Source organism: Podarcis bocagei (assembly GCF_964188305.1).
Source record: "Podarcis bocagei genome assembly, chromosome: 12".
Classification (NCBI taxonomy): domain Eukaryota; kingdom Metazoa; phylum Chordata; class Lepidosauria; order Squamata; family Lacertidae; genus Podarcis; species Podarcis bocagei.
In genome coordinates, this window is record NC_138137.1 from 19,840,260 (window position 1) to 19,856,221 (window position 15,962).

The following is a 15,962-nucleotide window of genomic DNA, read 5'->3' on the forward strand; positions in this document are numbered from 1 at the left end:
GCGCGCCAGCAGGGGCAGGGCATGGAGGGTAAATGGAGCCCGCCACGCCAGCCCAGCCCTCACCACCACACACCCCCCATTGGAACCAAGCGGGGGCAGCAGAAGAAGTTACTTTAACTCAGTGCTATGTTGGCTACAACCACATACCGTATTTTTCGCCCTATAGGATGCACTTTTTCCCCTCCAAAAATGAAGGGGAAATGTGTCTGCGTCCTATGGGGCGAATGCAGGCTTTCGCTGAAGCTTGGAGAGCGAGGGGGGTCGGTGCGCACCGACCCCTCTTCCTCTCCAGGCTTCAGGAAGCTCTCCGCAAGCCTTGGGAACCCGCGGGAGTTCCTGTCGTGCTCCCTAGGCTTGCAGATAGCAGCCTGCATCTTGAAGCCTGGGGCATGCTGCACTGCTTCGGTTTCCCCGACCTGGTTTGGAGGCTGGCGGCGGGGAGAAGCGCGCTTCTCCCTGCCGCCAGCCCCACAAGCTCGGGGGACAGCGGGGAGGCGCAGCGCCACCATCCCGCTGTTCCCCGACCTGGTTTGGGCTTCAGGCAGATATCCGCAAGGCGTGGGAGCCCGGCGGGAAGTTGCGCCAGTCTCCCAAGGCTTGCGGAGAGCTGCCTGTTCTGGGGGCTGGGGTCGGGGGAAGCTCGGCTTCCCCCGCCCCAGCCCCACGCCTGGGGGGGGGAAATATTTTTTTTCCCTTTATCCCCCCCCCAATAGGTGCGTCCTATGGGCCGGTGCTCCCTATGGGGCGAAAAATACGGTAATTCATTCTTTTGTGCTTCCATCAGGGGAAGGACTAATTTTTGTTCTGTCATATTTCTTGACATTTAAGAACCTGGTGGCCTTCTTTTACTCAGTTGCTGTAAGCATAATGTACTTACTCCTAATGTTTTTTTTAAATTTTAATTCCTCAATCAACTCCACCCCAATATTCTACTTTAAAAGTTCACCAGGTGTCCCCATATTTGAAATAATTTACGAATATATCTGCCGTATGGCTTTCTAGCATTTTACAGATCTTTCTGAAGTTGACAATATTTTTTGCTTCCTTTCTACCAAGCAGCATGAAACAATTAAATGAAGGAAAATATGAGTCAGGATCATTTCACTTTTTAAGAGGAAAGCTGACGCCCATATTTCAGAACTCTGTGACCGCTGAGAAAATGAATGGACACAGATATTTTCACATCTGCCCGAAGATAGTGATTTGAGTTCAGTAGGAGTAGGGATGAATGAAAATGAGACTATTTTATCAGCATGTGCAAATTCACTGTTGACACCAAATTATATGGAACATCCATGGCTCATCCAAAGTTAAACACTTACTCATACCTCGGGTTTCAATAGAAGACTTAAGCACTCCCATTGAAATAAAATGATTTTTTAAATGTTTAGCTCTGGCACTCTATAATCTATGGGCATTATTGAACCAGGTTTTACTCAAGAGTGGACCTATTGAAATTAATGTTTATTAATTTTAATGGGTCAACTCTGAATAAAACATATTTGAATACCACCCTATGTACTTTAGTTATGCTAATTTGTGAATGCAAGTATTCACAAGACTATGGACACAATGCAAAGTTCTCATTCAGTTCCATGTCTAACTTTTATTTCACAAAAATTTGTTCCACTTGTCAAGTTGTTATGTCATCTTGTTGCTCACATTTGAGCATTATGTATTTTTTGGAAGTTTGTGTACAAAATTAAGGTATTTTTTCAGTGATGACTATTCATTATCGGCCCTGGAAATAATTTTACTAGTGTTGCAGGTTATATAAAAGTACCTGGTTTAATTCCTCAAGAACAAACTAATCACAGGATGAAAGAGGAAAATACTGTTTTACACAAAGATTGTTACTTCAATGGGAATATGATCAATCACATATCAGTGTCTGATAGCAAGCTAAAAATATTGGTGTATAATATGCATAAGGTAAATCACACCTTGGCCTGTTTGAATGGTTTTATCCGTAAGTGAAATCTAAAGCGCAATATTGTTTTCCTTGCATAATTTACATCTTTTTGAATCTGTTCTGCAACTTTTTAGTGTGCTCCCAAAGTTATTTCAATAATTAATGGATCTTCTCTGGTCAATTTGAGGTCTCTTGAATCCTAACCTATAGTTGCAAACTGAATATTACATATATTAGACTACACTTTACGCAGTTAAGGTGAGGTGGGTGAAAGCTACTTGTATACCATGGGCTAATTTCACTAGGATACAGTAACTTAGCTCATTTAATCACCACAGATGGTAAAAGCAAGCCCATTTTCAGACCCCATGGCATGGACTATAGAGTAAAGTTTTCTAGTTTACTTTTGGAAGGGGGGGGGGGAGACAAACACATTGTGCCATGCTAATGCACGTTCACTATTGTGCTGCAAAATATGACAGACCAAATAGCACATGTAGGTGGAGGAACGGATAAACAGATTTGGCAGATTATTTTAGTTTGTTGTGCTTCTAAAGATGTTTAGCCCGTATACTATATTCAGCCATAACTCCCAAACTGTTTGGGAAACAAATTAAGCTGAAGACAGATGACAGTGTTTCTTCCAGAATATCAAAGACAGTATGAAAGCATGCGAATCTTGCCACTTTCTCAGTTTTCAAATCTTGAGAATTAGTATAGTGTGAAGAGAGATGAGGGAACCCTTTCAAACCCTGTTTGATGAGAGAGGATCGAAGAACAAATAGAAACGTAAATATCAATGGAAATTATTATTCTGCTGCCAGCCAAATACCTAGAGCCAGTGTGGTGTAGTGGTTAAGAGCGGTAGTCTCGTAATCTGGGGAACCGGGTTCGCGTCTCCGCACTTCCACACGCAGCTGCTGGGTGACCTTGGGCCAGTCACACTTCTCTGAAGTCTCTCGGCCCCACTCACCTCACAGAGTGTTTGTTGTGGGGGAGGAAGGGAAAGGAGATTGTGAGCCGCTTTGAGACTCCTTCGGGTAGTGATAAAGCGGGGTATCAAATCTAAACTCTTCTTCTTCTATAACCTGTCTCTGATCCGATATCAGTAGCAAAGAGCTGCACCCAGGGAGAAATCCAGACACTGTTGCACCCGCAGCCCTGCTAAGCATGGCGGCCAAGGCTGGGAGGACAAGCACATCACTGTGCAAACCTGGAATTAGTGCAGTGACTGGGCTTGGATTGGACCCGATGCCACCACATGATCATAGAATCAAGAGAGTTTAAAGGGATCCCCAACGGTTATTGAGTAGTCCAACTTTCCTGCAATGTAGGAATAATTATTCACTTCTGCTCAATTCAACTTCAAGAACAGCAGAAGCAGCAGCTGAGAAGAAAAGAATTCTAGGGTATATATGGTCGTCGAGACCATATAACACCAGTCCTGAAAGACCTACATTGGCTCCCAGTACGTTTATGAGCACAATTCAAAGTGTTGGTGCTGACCTTTAAAGCCCTAAACGGCCTCGGCCCAGTATACCTGAAGGAGTGTTTCCACCCACATCGTTCAGCCCGGACACTGAGGTCCAGCTCTGAGGGCTTTCTGGTGGTTCCCTCCCTGCGAGAAGTGAGGTTACAGGGAACCAGGCAAGAGGGTATTCTTGGTAGTGGCACCCACCCTGTGGAACGCCCTCCTGTCAGATGTCAAGGAAATAAACAACTATCTGACTTTTAGAAGACATTTAAAGACAGCCCTGTTTAGGGAAGTTTTTAATGGGTGATGTTTTATTGTGTTTTTAGTATTCTGTTGGGAAACGCCCAGAGTGGCTGGGTATAAATAAATTATTATTATTATTATTATTGTTATTATTATTATTATTATTATTGGATTGTAGAGCTGGAAGAGACCCCTAGGGTTACTTAATTCAACCCTCTTTGATGCAGGAATCTTGCCTACAGGAAAGATCCCCTTTGCTCCAATGGGATGCTTCCTCTTCTACCACAGGGCTAATTGCAGCACAGGGAGAAGGAAATCATCATCTAGATGCAGCTGGAGATGAAGGGTTGAGCCTTCCTCCCTTGTGTGTCCAGTACAAGTCAGCCTCTCCATGCCTGTAATTAAAGAAAGAAAAAACTCCTGGCGTGCTTCCTGGCTTTTTAAATTAAAGTACAGTGGTGCCCCGCAAGACGAAAGGTTTTTTCGTTTTCGAGTTGCTTCGCAAGACGAATTTCCCTATGGGCTTGCTTTGCAAAACGAAGCTTGCCCCCGCACCCCGGACCTCTTTTGAAGCAAGGGGCGTCAGGGAGAAGATCGCTTCTCCCCGTTGCCAGCCCCGCAATCTCCGGGGACAGAGGGGAAGGCGCGTGCGCGCCTTCCCCTCTGTCCCCGGACCCCTTTTGAACCAAGGGGCAGCAACGGGGAGAAGCGATTCTCCCCTCTGCCCCTTCCCTTGCTTTAAAACAGGTCCGGGGACAGAGGGGAAGGCCCGCGGCGCTTCCCCTCTGTCCCCGGACGGTCTCCATAGGAACGCATTGATTGATTTTCAATGCATTCCTATGGGAAACCGTGCTTCGCAAGACGAAAAACTCGCAAGAAGAAAAAACTTGCGGAACGAATTAATTTCGTCTTGTGAGGCACCACTGTAATGCCTAGTTTGGCCCTGGGTGGGATACGATGCTCTTTAAGATCGCAGCAGCATTGGCAGATAGAACAGCCTGGGAAAACACCCTTTGGAAAACAGTGTGCCCCTTAATCACTTCATGGTGCAAACTGTCCCCTGATCCTTGGATGAAGGGCGGCATATAAATTTAATAAATAAAATAAATTTCCTGTGGCAGGAGAGTATAAACCTCTCTGGTTCAATGGAAGATTGTACTAGGCACTTATACAAATGAACAACATTGGAGGAACATCTGAAGAGAGCATCTTCAGGGCAAAAAAAACCCCTATACTAACTACGGATGCATTTTAGCCAACTAGGTTTGAATTCAAATGATCAGAAAACACATGGTAGACATATGAGGAGAACAAGTGACTGTGGTTCTTTTGTCTGTGTAAAACTTACGGGAGGCAGGCTTCGTACCATAGTAGGTTGAGGACTACAATTCTCATTATTCCTTACTATTGACCATGCTGACTGCAGCTGAGAACTGCAGTCCACAACATCTGGAGGTTGCCATTTTGGCAGGAAGATAACCTTTAGTTATCTCCAAGAAGGACAGGACTCCCTGGAAAGAAGCTGGAACATTCCCTGAGCTGTTTAGAAAAGGAGTGAGGTGTGTGAATAAGTCTAAACATTGGGATTTTGATAGATAATACATTTTCTTCTTTTTGGACAGCATGGTTTTTGCCATGCCACATGTACAGACACGTGTGTGTGTGTGTGTGATCTCTCAATTCTTTTAAATTATCTTCTAACTGAATCGCATTTCCGAGCAGTTGGAACCATACAGGTTTCTAATAATGATGATCATATCTTTCCCACCAACCTGAGTTACCTCTGCAAAACCTCCTACGCCTTGTATCCTGGCACTGATCTTATCATTGTCAAGAGGTAAGAGCCAGGAGCAGGTTAGTAATAACTCACACAGTGTCAGTGGAGTTAACTCTTCATTCAAAGAAACAAACAGCTCAGGAGGCCAGGCCTAGTGATTGCGACAACTCTTCCAGTAGCTCTTGGTCCAATGAGGAGGTTGTGAGGACTGACGGTCCCACAACTTTCCTCTGCCCCTGGTTCCTTCCAAAACACCTGAGGCTCCTTCATCTTGCCTGCGTTTGCTCCACCCTCTTTATACCTATTATGGTTCTGGGAGACCAGGGGGAAAGGAAGCTGGTCACCCCCCCTGGCTTCTTCAGCAGCCTGCCATCTCTGCCTCTTGGCCCCCTCCTCTCCAGCCTCTACTTCTGCATCCGATTCTGGACTGCTCTCTGCCACAGACTCTTCCTGCTCACTAAATCCTGTTACCTCTTCAGCTTCCAACACCTCCTGCCAGTCTGCTCTCACCACTCATCCCACCGCCAAACCCCTGGCTCTGAGCCTTCTTCCGGGGGGGGGGGTTGCCTCCCACCCCTCGTTTGCATCCAGCAAGACCTTGGCAATCATGAAAAAGACTTTGGACTGACACTCTCTGCAAACATAATGGCATCTGGAGCACGATATGTTAAATATTGCAGATGATTCTTACTTTAATGACCCTGCTGATTTCTGCCACTGGAACACTGCCAAGTATATTTAAGAAACCCCACCCACAACCTTGAATACAAACACTCCCCCCCCCCCCAGCACAAATGACAAGTTAACTCCCTGCGTCAGTCTGCCATGGTCAGACTTTGGAGCCGCAGAGTGCAATTATCAAGCTTGAATGTTGGTTACGGTCCTCCTCCTCTCAGCAGTTGCAGTTACCACATTCTTTCCTTTAGCTCTTTCTAAAAAACAATACTGACAGCAATCTGGTTTTCCATGCAAACCTCTGGACGTTTTTGTTTTTGTTTTAGCTGATCCCACTGCAAATTAAGGGCTGTAAACTTTTGGTGACTTTTCCTACCGAAAATTCTGAAGGATAATAATACTTCCCCATGACATAAATGATTTGCAGTATAAGGAAGATTGGTTAATTATACATGGAGTAACGTCATAGAAAATAACCAGAGCGTAAGGAAGCTACGCTCTGTGGCCTCTACCTTCAGTCTTTTGGCTCAGTTGGCGCACTGCGCTGAACTTGGAACAGTATATTCTTTTCTTTTCCCCATGCAAGCACTGGCTCCATGCTTCCATTGTAATGATTTTAAGTTACATACTGAAACCACCACCAAGATTTCTGTGAATCTCTGCAACTGTTAGCTTAAGAAAGGAAGACCATGTGTGGCATTCTTGCCTCCATCCTGTATTCCTGAAGCGGGAAAAGCTTAATCACAAACGAAAGCGTAATATCGGAATATTTATTTATTTATAAACACACTCATGGGCCAGCTTTTCAGGAATGATCTGCACAAAGTGGCTTATGGTTTAATAATAATAAAATAGAATATCGAATACATTCACACACGCACAAACACATGAAATCAGTTGTGTAAACTTTGCCAACATTGACCAGATAAACTACGTTTATTAACTACAACTTTTATAAAAGCAGAGATTTAGATCCCAATAAGCACTAAAATGTTTTTTTAAAAATATTTCACTGAAAACAGCAGTAACAAACCTTAAGAAAGGCCATCCTAAAAGAAAAATTTGCTTTAAAAGTTTAAAGGCCAATGATGTTACAATCAACTACAGTTCAGTAGGGAGGGAGTTTTACAACCTGAAAATACCGTATTTTCCCACATATAAGACGCCCCCATGTATAAGACGCCCCCTATTTTTGGGAACTCCAAATTAAGAAAACACCCTTCAGCACTACCTGTGTATAAGACAACCCCCAATTTTAAACCTATTTTTTTGGTAAAAAAAAACCCCTAATCTTATACATGGAAAAATACCATAGAAAGAACATCAGCTTATCAATGTATTGTGTCAAATGGTATACATGCAGTAGTATTTAGCTTAGTATTCTCCAGGGTTTTAGACAGGACATTCTCAGCACTTCCTAGTGATACCAAGATTTGATTTCAGGACCTTCTGCATGCAAAGCCCAAGTCCTGCCATTAAACTGTTTTACGACCCTGGGGATCCAATGATGGCTTTGTTTTGAAATAGACCGTTTTGAATATTGTGGTTTTGATAATGTATTACCCAACCATACTTTGGCTCACCATGAAGTAAAAGCTACTTTATAATTCCTTTTTATTGTGGCCTGCCGCAAATTCAATGCTTGCATCAAATGCATTTTGTTAATTCATGTAAACAAGCAAGCAAACAAAAAAGGAATAGTCAAAGCTAATGATTTGCCCAAGCAAGTGGCAGCAGGCAGAACTGTTGGTTGTTTTTCATGAATATGCTAAACAACCCTCAACCTCCCCTTTTTCACTAGAAAGGAAACTGTTAAATGTTGGTGCAACAACGGTTGCTGATGAATTGAGCATGCTGTTAAAACCCAGTCCCGTTACCAAAAAAGTGGAATTGTTTCAAACTGGCAGAATCGGACTCTCCATCCTTGCTGGGATAAGGCACAAGATGCTGCTATGTATTAGAAATGGAGCAAAATACTGTACTTTTCCATGTATAAGATGTGTTTTTCCTCTAAGATATACAGATGACACAACCTTGATGGCAGAAAGTGAGGAGGAATTAAAGAACCTTTTAATGAGGGTGAAAGAGGAGAGCGCAAAATACGGTCTGAAGCTCAACATCAAAAAAACTAAGATCATGTCCACTGGTCCCATCACCTCCTGGCAAATAGAAGGGGAAGAAATGGAGGCAGTGAGAGATTTTACTTTCTTGGGTTCCATGATCACTGCACATGGTGGCAGCAGTCACAAAATTAAAATACGCCTGCTTCTTGGGAGGAAAGCAATTACAAACCTAGACAGCATCTTAAAAAGCAGAGACATCACCTTGCCAACAAAGGTCCGTATAGTTAAAGCTATGGTTTTCCCAGGAGTGATGTATGGAAGTGAGAGCTGGACCATAAAGAAGGCTGATCGCTGAAGAAATGATGCTTTTGAATTATGGTGCTGGAGGAGACTCTTGAGAGTCCCATGGACTGCAAGAAGATCAAACCTATCCATTCTATTCCAGCCTATTCTGCCGTGGTATATGAAGCAAGCATCTTACTTAGTGAAATAACCATTTAAAAAACTTTTTTAAAAAGATGTTAAGAATACTTAATTGAGTGTTCAATCATGCATTGGTTTTGTTTGTATTAGTAACAGAATAGCTGCTACAATTCAGATGCCTATAGCATTGTTGTTGTTGTTGTTGTTGTTGTTGTTGTTGTTGTTGTTGTTGTTGTTAGTAACTGCCCTCCATGCATAGATCTCAAGGCAGTTTGCAACATAAAAATACATTACTAAAAAAAGTAATAAAAACAAGCACAGAAACAAACCAATCACCCCCCTCTCTTAACACATTTAAAAGAGCATTGGTTGCTTTATAAAAAACAATGGCATAGATTCCATAAATCAATACGTTCACAACCTCTAAATCCACAAAAAACGACATGTGTGAATTATGAATTATGAGGCATGCTTTTGGGTTGCCATCCCCAGAAAAGAAAAGGTTTTAGTATATGATTCAGCATTTATTTATACTGTTATGAGTTTGTGGGTGCCAGACCTCTTTAATCCCTGCATCCAGCAAGTGTTAGAATTTTATAAAGGTTTGGGGTATTAAATGGGCTGCCATACCGCTATAGTCCATGGATCCAGCAAGTCTTAGAAGCTAATTAAGCCAGGCTAGCTTCCTGATTGCCTGGGTGATGGGCCATTCAGAGAGCAAAGGATCAAGGGGGCTTGGTGCGAGACGACAAATGGGTGCCCCCCTCAAATAATTATAATAATAATATAATTCATTTGTACCATGCACATCTGGCTGAGTTTCCCCAGCCACTCTGGGCAGCTCTCAACAGAATATTAAAAACACAATAAAATATCAAACATTAAAAACTTCCCTAAACAGGGCTGCCTACAGATGTCTTCTAAAAATCAGATAGTTGTTTATTTCCTGGACATCTGATGGGAGGGTGTTCCGCAGGGCGGGTGCCACTACCAAGAAGGCCCTCTGCCTGGTTCCCTGTAACCTCACTTCTCGCAGGGAGGGAACCGCCAGAAGGTCCTCGGAGCTGGACCTCAGTGTCCGGGCAGAACGATGGGGGTGGAGATGCTCCTTTAGGTATACTGAGCCAAGGCCGTTTAGGGCTTTAAAGGTCAGCAGCAACACTTTGAATTGTGCTTGGAAACGTACTGGGAGCCAATGTAGGTCTTTCAGGACTGGTGTTATATGGTCTCAGCGGCCACTCCCAGTCACCAGACTAGCTGCCACATTCGGGATTAGTTGTAGTTTCTGGATAGAGTTTAGAGTAGAACACTTAAGAAGAGTTTGCTGTAACGTGACCTAGAAGTAAAGTTGCAGGCTAGAAACCCAGAGAGGCAGAGCACGATGTTTGATTTCTGCTTGAATCCAAGCCTGTGGCTATGGGAGGAACAAACCCCTTTGGTGGGTGCTGGTGCTGTGAAACCCACCCATCATAACAGGCTCACGTTGTACAGTATATATGTGTGTAAATAAACCATATATCTTAAAGACAGGACAGTCTCCTCTGTGCCTCATTCCCAAAAGGGAACACGAACCACAGATACACCTGGAAACTCTCAACGCCGTAAGCAGTGGGAATGGGGAGGGTCACAAAGGTCATATTTGATTGGTTTAAAAGAAAGGAACACCAAGGTCAGGCAGTCTGAATATTCTGTTACTCAATTATTTTCTTTTTTAAACCAGATACCTAAAAGTCACTATGATTACTGTAAAACTGCAAGCCATCACCTTAATGAGCAAGGGTGATTTTCTTCACTGTGGGAGAAATTGTGTTAATGAGCTTATAAATCAATGGGAGCTAAATTTGTCTCGTACTGAGTCTTTGTATCCAGCCAGACATTTCACCAAATCAACTTCCGGCATTTTAGAGAAATAACTTGTTTTCTTCAAAGAAAACCAGTAATGTGTGGGTACACAGGCTTTGAAGACCAACTTCTGGCTCCCACCCCCGGATTGTATCAGAAGACTCATCTTTATAACTCTCCTTTCCACCCTCAGTTAAGATGTTTATAATCTCCCGTCTTTATCAGACCATACCAGCCCCCTACCTTGCAGAAATTCACTATGTGGAATACCGTAGACTTCTTACAGCGGCTAGATTAAATGTCCTTGACTCTGCGATATTGTGGGGAAGGTACAGGGGAGTACCATACGCCCAGAGAACCTGTCATTGTGCCATGGGTGTGGTTGAGTCCACCGAACACATCCTCTTGACTTGCCCTTCTTATGCAGAGCTTAGACAAAACTTTATAGACCCACTCCTATGTCAATCTAGCTTCCTACCCGGAGAAAACCAGGTTTTACACTTGCTGAATAACGTCACTAGAGCTATACCTTCCTTGGTGGCCAAATTTCTTTTTTTAGCTTTTAAGCGTCGCAAGACTATAATTGACTGTATTGATATGGGGCTATCTGTTTAGCCCATTTTAGTGTTGGCTAAGTTCTAAAATCTTCCTGGAGCTTTTAACTGTGTATTGACAAATGTATTTTCTTCTGACTGACGGTCGAATAAAAGGTTGATGATGATGAGTCTCCCGTCTTAGCTTACCTGAGGTGTTAAATTCAGTATGGCGCTGTCGGGCTATTTCACTTTGGTGAAACTTGTGGTGGACATTATTTGTTTTGAATTGACAGGATTTTTGTTTAGTGTGTTGATACTCTTCTTGGAATATCTACAGTACCAACACCTTGATTGATTGATTGACTCCCCACAAAACACTCCAAAGCCATTTAACAGTAAAATGGCAAGAATCAAAACTTATATAAAACAACTTTCTAGCCCAATAAAGATACAGACCAGGATAAAAATCTCCACTTACAAAGCTGGTTGGAGAAGGAACATCTTCAATATGCTTCAAAAACATAAATTGGTTTTATATCTGTTTAAATGCTGTCCCTTCTTCCCGCTGCCCCAGTTAACCCTGGAAATGTTAATTTGCTGAATGTGCTTAAAATTATCTCTGAGAAATTACTGGTATATCTCACCAAACGCTTCCCAGAGTTCCCTGGAGACTGGGGATTACATTTAAACTAGTTGGATTGGGCAAAAGTACAAGTTTATAAATCTAAAGCTCCTTATATACACTGATGCTGAATTTTATTTTTTGTTGTTGGTGCTCTTAAATACACAAGAATTGCATTTCTGAGTCAGACACTAGGCACGTCTTGTTGGTGCTGATACGTCTCCTTTCTTGGGGTTGGAAGAAAATATGGCTTGTGGTATCTCGGCAGTCCCTTTTTTTGCTTTTCCAGGGCTTGTTATTTATCTTCAGTATGTGAGCAAACTGCGCAAGGCAAGGGGAGTATCTTACCATGACCTGTTCTTGCTGGCCTCTTCATTCTGAGAGGTTTTGGTGTTGGTATGTGTCTGTGGTATGTGTATTTGAAATAGAAGGTATACAAAATACAGCCGTGCCTTGGTTCTCAAACTTAATCTGTTCCAGAAGTCCATTCAACTTCCAAAACATTCTGGAACAGATTCCAATTGGCCGCAGGAAACTCCTGCAGCCAATCGGAAGACGCAACGGACATTCGGGTTCCAAAGAACGTTTGCAAATCGGAACAATCACTTCCAGGTTTACGGCGTTCGGGAGCCTAAACATTCGACTTGCAAGGCATTCAATTTCTGAGGTACGACTATAGTTTTCTCTGGCACAGGACTCTGTCCTTATCTCCCTGATACTTTCCACTGCATCTGCCCTGCCCACCTTTTGCCACTTTTGAACATGCACTACAAAGCTGTCGCTACAGTAAAGTGTCTCTTTATTTGAAGACGCACAGGTGAAGAAGCTGAAGTAGACGAGGGGAAAGAGAAATTCTCCTTGGCCATTTGGCATCGCCTTGTTGATGAACCCAGTTTTCAATAGCGCAGCTGTTCGCTAGATGTTTGCATCTCTTGACTCCCAAACATTTTTATTCAGTGCGTGTTATGGGAAATGCTGCTGAGGCACCAAAGTAGCAGGTTCCAGCAGGAAAATATTCATTGTACCGGAAAAAGCAATTGCTCAGCGGGAGGCTTTCAGTTCTTTGCTCCTGTATATTCTGATTCCGAGTAACTACATACTTCATTCAAGTGCTTCTCTGCCTCATCTTGAAGGTGAATTGTGTGGCACTGCACAAAAATAGGTTGCTCTTGACTTCCTGCTAAATACTTTGGGCCAGTTCTCACTGCTAAACTGAAATCTGCATGAAAGCAGACTGCTACCATGAAAGCTGGTTGCTAGTGGTCCGAGGCTTTGAATAAGTGTCATCTAACTTGATTAGTATGTTTCTTCCTTAGCAATTCCTGTAGCTCGGTCAAAAATCTGTGGGAGAGCATCTTCTTTACATCTAGAAGGACCCTGGTCCGGTCCCTTGCCTAGCCCTTGGCATCTTCAGGTTGGGCTGGGAGTGATGCTGTTGGCATCCATCTGTCTCGGAAATGATGGAGGAGTGCCTTTGCGGGTGAAGTCAAATGTTGGAGAGTTACAGTGCATGTGGTAGTCTTGTAGTAAGGTTACAGCTTACTGGGAAATGATATATAATGAATTGAAAAGGATGTTTAAAATAACCTTTGTTTTAAAAAAAACCACCAGAAGCTTTTCTTTTGGGAATTATAGGGAAGTGTATAGAAATTTATTTATGTATGTGACTACAGCAGCAAGAATGCTACTCGCCCCAAAGTAGAAAGAAGCAGAAGTCCCAGCAAAGGAAGAATGGATACAAAAACTTATGGAATATGCAGAAATGGCGAAACTTAACCAGAAGAATAAGACATCAAGATAACAATTTTTTTAAATAAATGAATGGAAATGGTTTATTGAATTTTTACCGATAAATTATAAACAGCTAAAAACATTGGTGTGGTTATTGTAATAACCCGCAGTTTCATAAGAATATATATTTAAAGTAGATAATTAAATGAATTTGGATATGCAGAAGATATTAAAAAATAAATTTAGGGAACCGCAGAAGGAGGGGGAATGAAGTCATACCTTGAAATGTTAAAATGATTGTAAAATTAATTAAATGTATAAATTCGAAAAGATATATTTTAAAAAGAGTTACAGTGCCTGCAGTTACTGTAGAGACTGATATGGGGGAGATTTGTTTTGTTGCAGTTGGGGCAGATGAAGGCATCTGGTTGTGCTGCTGCAGAAGCAGCACTGTGGTGGTTCCTCTCATTCCTCCTCTGCTCACTGCTGTGGCTACACAACCTGTCCTTCTCCAGGCACTGCAGTTGTCTGCATGAGCTTCTCCTACCTTCCGTCTTCCTATGCCCCCTCCCATATTCTCTATGGAGAACTCTTCATAAAAACGAGTTAATAATAAAAGAATGCATCATCTAATGGCCAGAAATTTGGAAGCTAATCTCAGTCATATGCCTTGCTCCTTCCCCGATCTTCAGGCAAAACTGTTTATTCGTGAAATGTTCGCTCATTGCTTTGCTGTTCCTGTTGTAAAAGGAACATTTGTTTTGAAAGAACTGCAGCCCTGCTTGCCACAGGTTGGCCATGGTGAAAACTGGATTCTGCGCTAGGTGGGCCTTTGGCTTGATCCAGCAGGACTTTTTTAGGTTCTTGGGCAAAATTGTGCCTGATAAGAAGTGGGCTTATGACCAGTGCTGCCAGTTTCTGCTGAAAACTGAATTAAGTGGTGTCACATAAGAACAGTGTACTGGATGAAGCCAATGGCCAATCCAGACCAGCCTCCTCTCCTCACGGTGGCCATAGTTGTCTGTGGTAAACCCAGAAACAGAACAGTGCTGTCTCCACTTTGGATGGGCAGGCAATTCTGTATCTGTACAGTGTGCTTCCTCAGTGATGTAACTGCTCAAACCATTTACCATATTTTTTGCTCTATAAGACTCACTTTTCCCCTCCTAAAAAGTAAGGGGAAATGTGTGTGCGTCTTATGGAGCGAATGCAGGCTGCGCAGCTATCCCAGAAGCCAGAACAGCAAGAGGGATTGCTGCTTTCACTGTGTAGCGATCCCTCTTGCTGTTCTGGCTTCTGAGATTCAGAATATTTTTTTTCTTGTTTTCCTCCTCCAAAAACTAGGTGCGTCTTGTGGTCTGGTGCGTATTATAGAGCGAAAAATACGGTATGTCTTATCTGCATCCTCAGTGACTTTTGAGAAACAATCATCTAGGCTGTAAAGGCAGTAAGAGCAACCCAACTGACTTTCCAAGCAACACACAGCAGAGAATGGAAATAACCATACGGTGTTGGAAATATTAGCCTGGTATAAAATAACCAAAATGAGACCCTTGTCTCTGTATAAGTGAGGTGGGTGCTGTGGGAGGCTGGAAGATCCACCCTGCTGCTTTTCAGCATGAACCATTTTCCAAATCAGTTGTCAAGTTTACTTAGCGTCAATTTGTAATCACGGAGAGACTCTGCTTGCTAAGGGAAGCAAGGCACTTTGTAAGAGATTTTGCTAGTTTTAGCTCTGCAGTAGAACAGCTTTGGAGAAAGTAAAGTTATCTTCGGTGACTTTTATGAAATTTCCTTGCTTATACGTGTGTGTGTGTGTGTGTGTGTGTGTCTAAATCTTCTTTTTTAAATGTTCTTAAATGTGCTTGGAAGGAGTTGTGCAAAACAGCGTCCTCTGTGCATGCATGTTCCCGTTGCCCTATTTAGGAATGACCTTGTGCCTAATGGAAAATTACACTACAAGACATGACTCTATATTTGATTAATAGCCTCTCATGGCACCACACTACTTTTCAGTTTTAGTGTTATTTTCCCAGTTCCACAGAGGTCTGTCATTCCGAGGACTTTAGTTGTCTGACTTTCTCCATCGCCCTGGAAGGTCTTCCCCCAACAGTAGCATTTGGTTGTGTCTGAAGCTGTAATTGCTCTCTGGGAAGCATCCAAGTGATATTTGTGATTTACGTGAATGCCATTTCTTCTGTCATTTTCTGTCAGCTGAGCTGCATCTTTTGATGGATTTAACTGGTGAGTGTTTCTAAACATCTCCCATATGCTTTGGCATGGCTAAGAGATAGCAGTGGATACTCGCTCTTCACTCTTCTGAAGCCAAAAACCTTTACAACAACAACAGCCCCCACCCCAGATTTATCCAAAAGAATACTAGACAATTCTGGAAAGAAGCGACTTTTTTTTTAGCGTTGCACTGCCAAAAGAATACAACTCTCTAATGACTAATTTGTACTGAAGATTCAGACACAGAGCTGGCTTGTTTGCATAGTCTGTAATCGTTTATATCTTGAGTATTTAAATAGATGCAGATTACTTCTTTAAAAATTCTCCAGCATTTCCCCATGCAGATGTCATATGAAATCACTTGGAAGTTATAGATCTGAACCAGACTTACTTCACAACCTCCAAATGGCACTGACTTTCAGTATATAGCCT

General features: G+C 42.7%; 1 protein-coding gene across 6 annotated transcripts in view; it reads left to right on the top strand.

The window, feature by feature from the left end:
• Positions 1-15,962, top strand: part of THRB (thyroid hormone receptor beta) — a 194,383-nt gene that overhangs the window by 98,531 nt on the left and 79,890 nt on the right. The gene's annotated exons all lie outside the window — the stretch shown is intronic.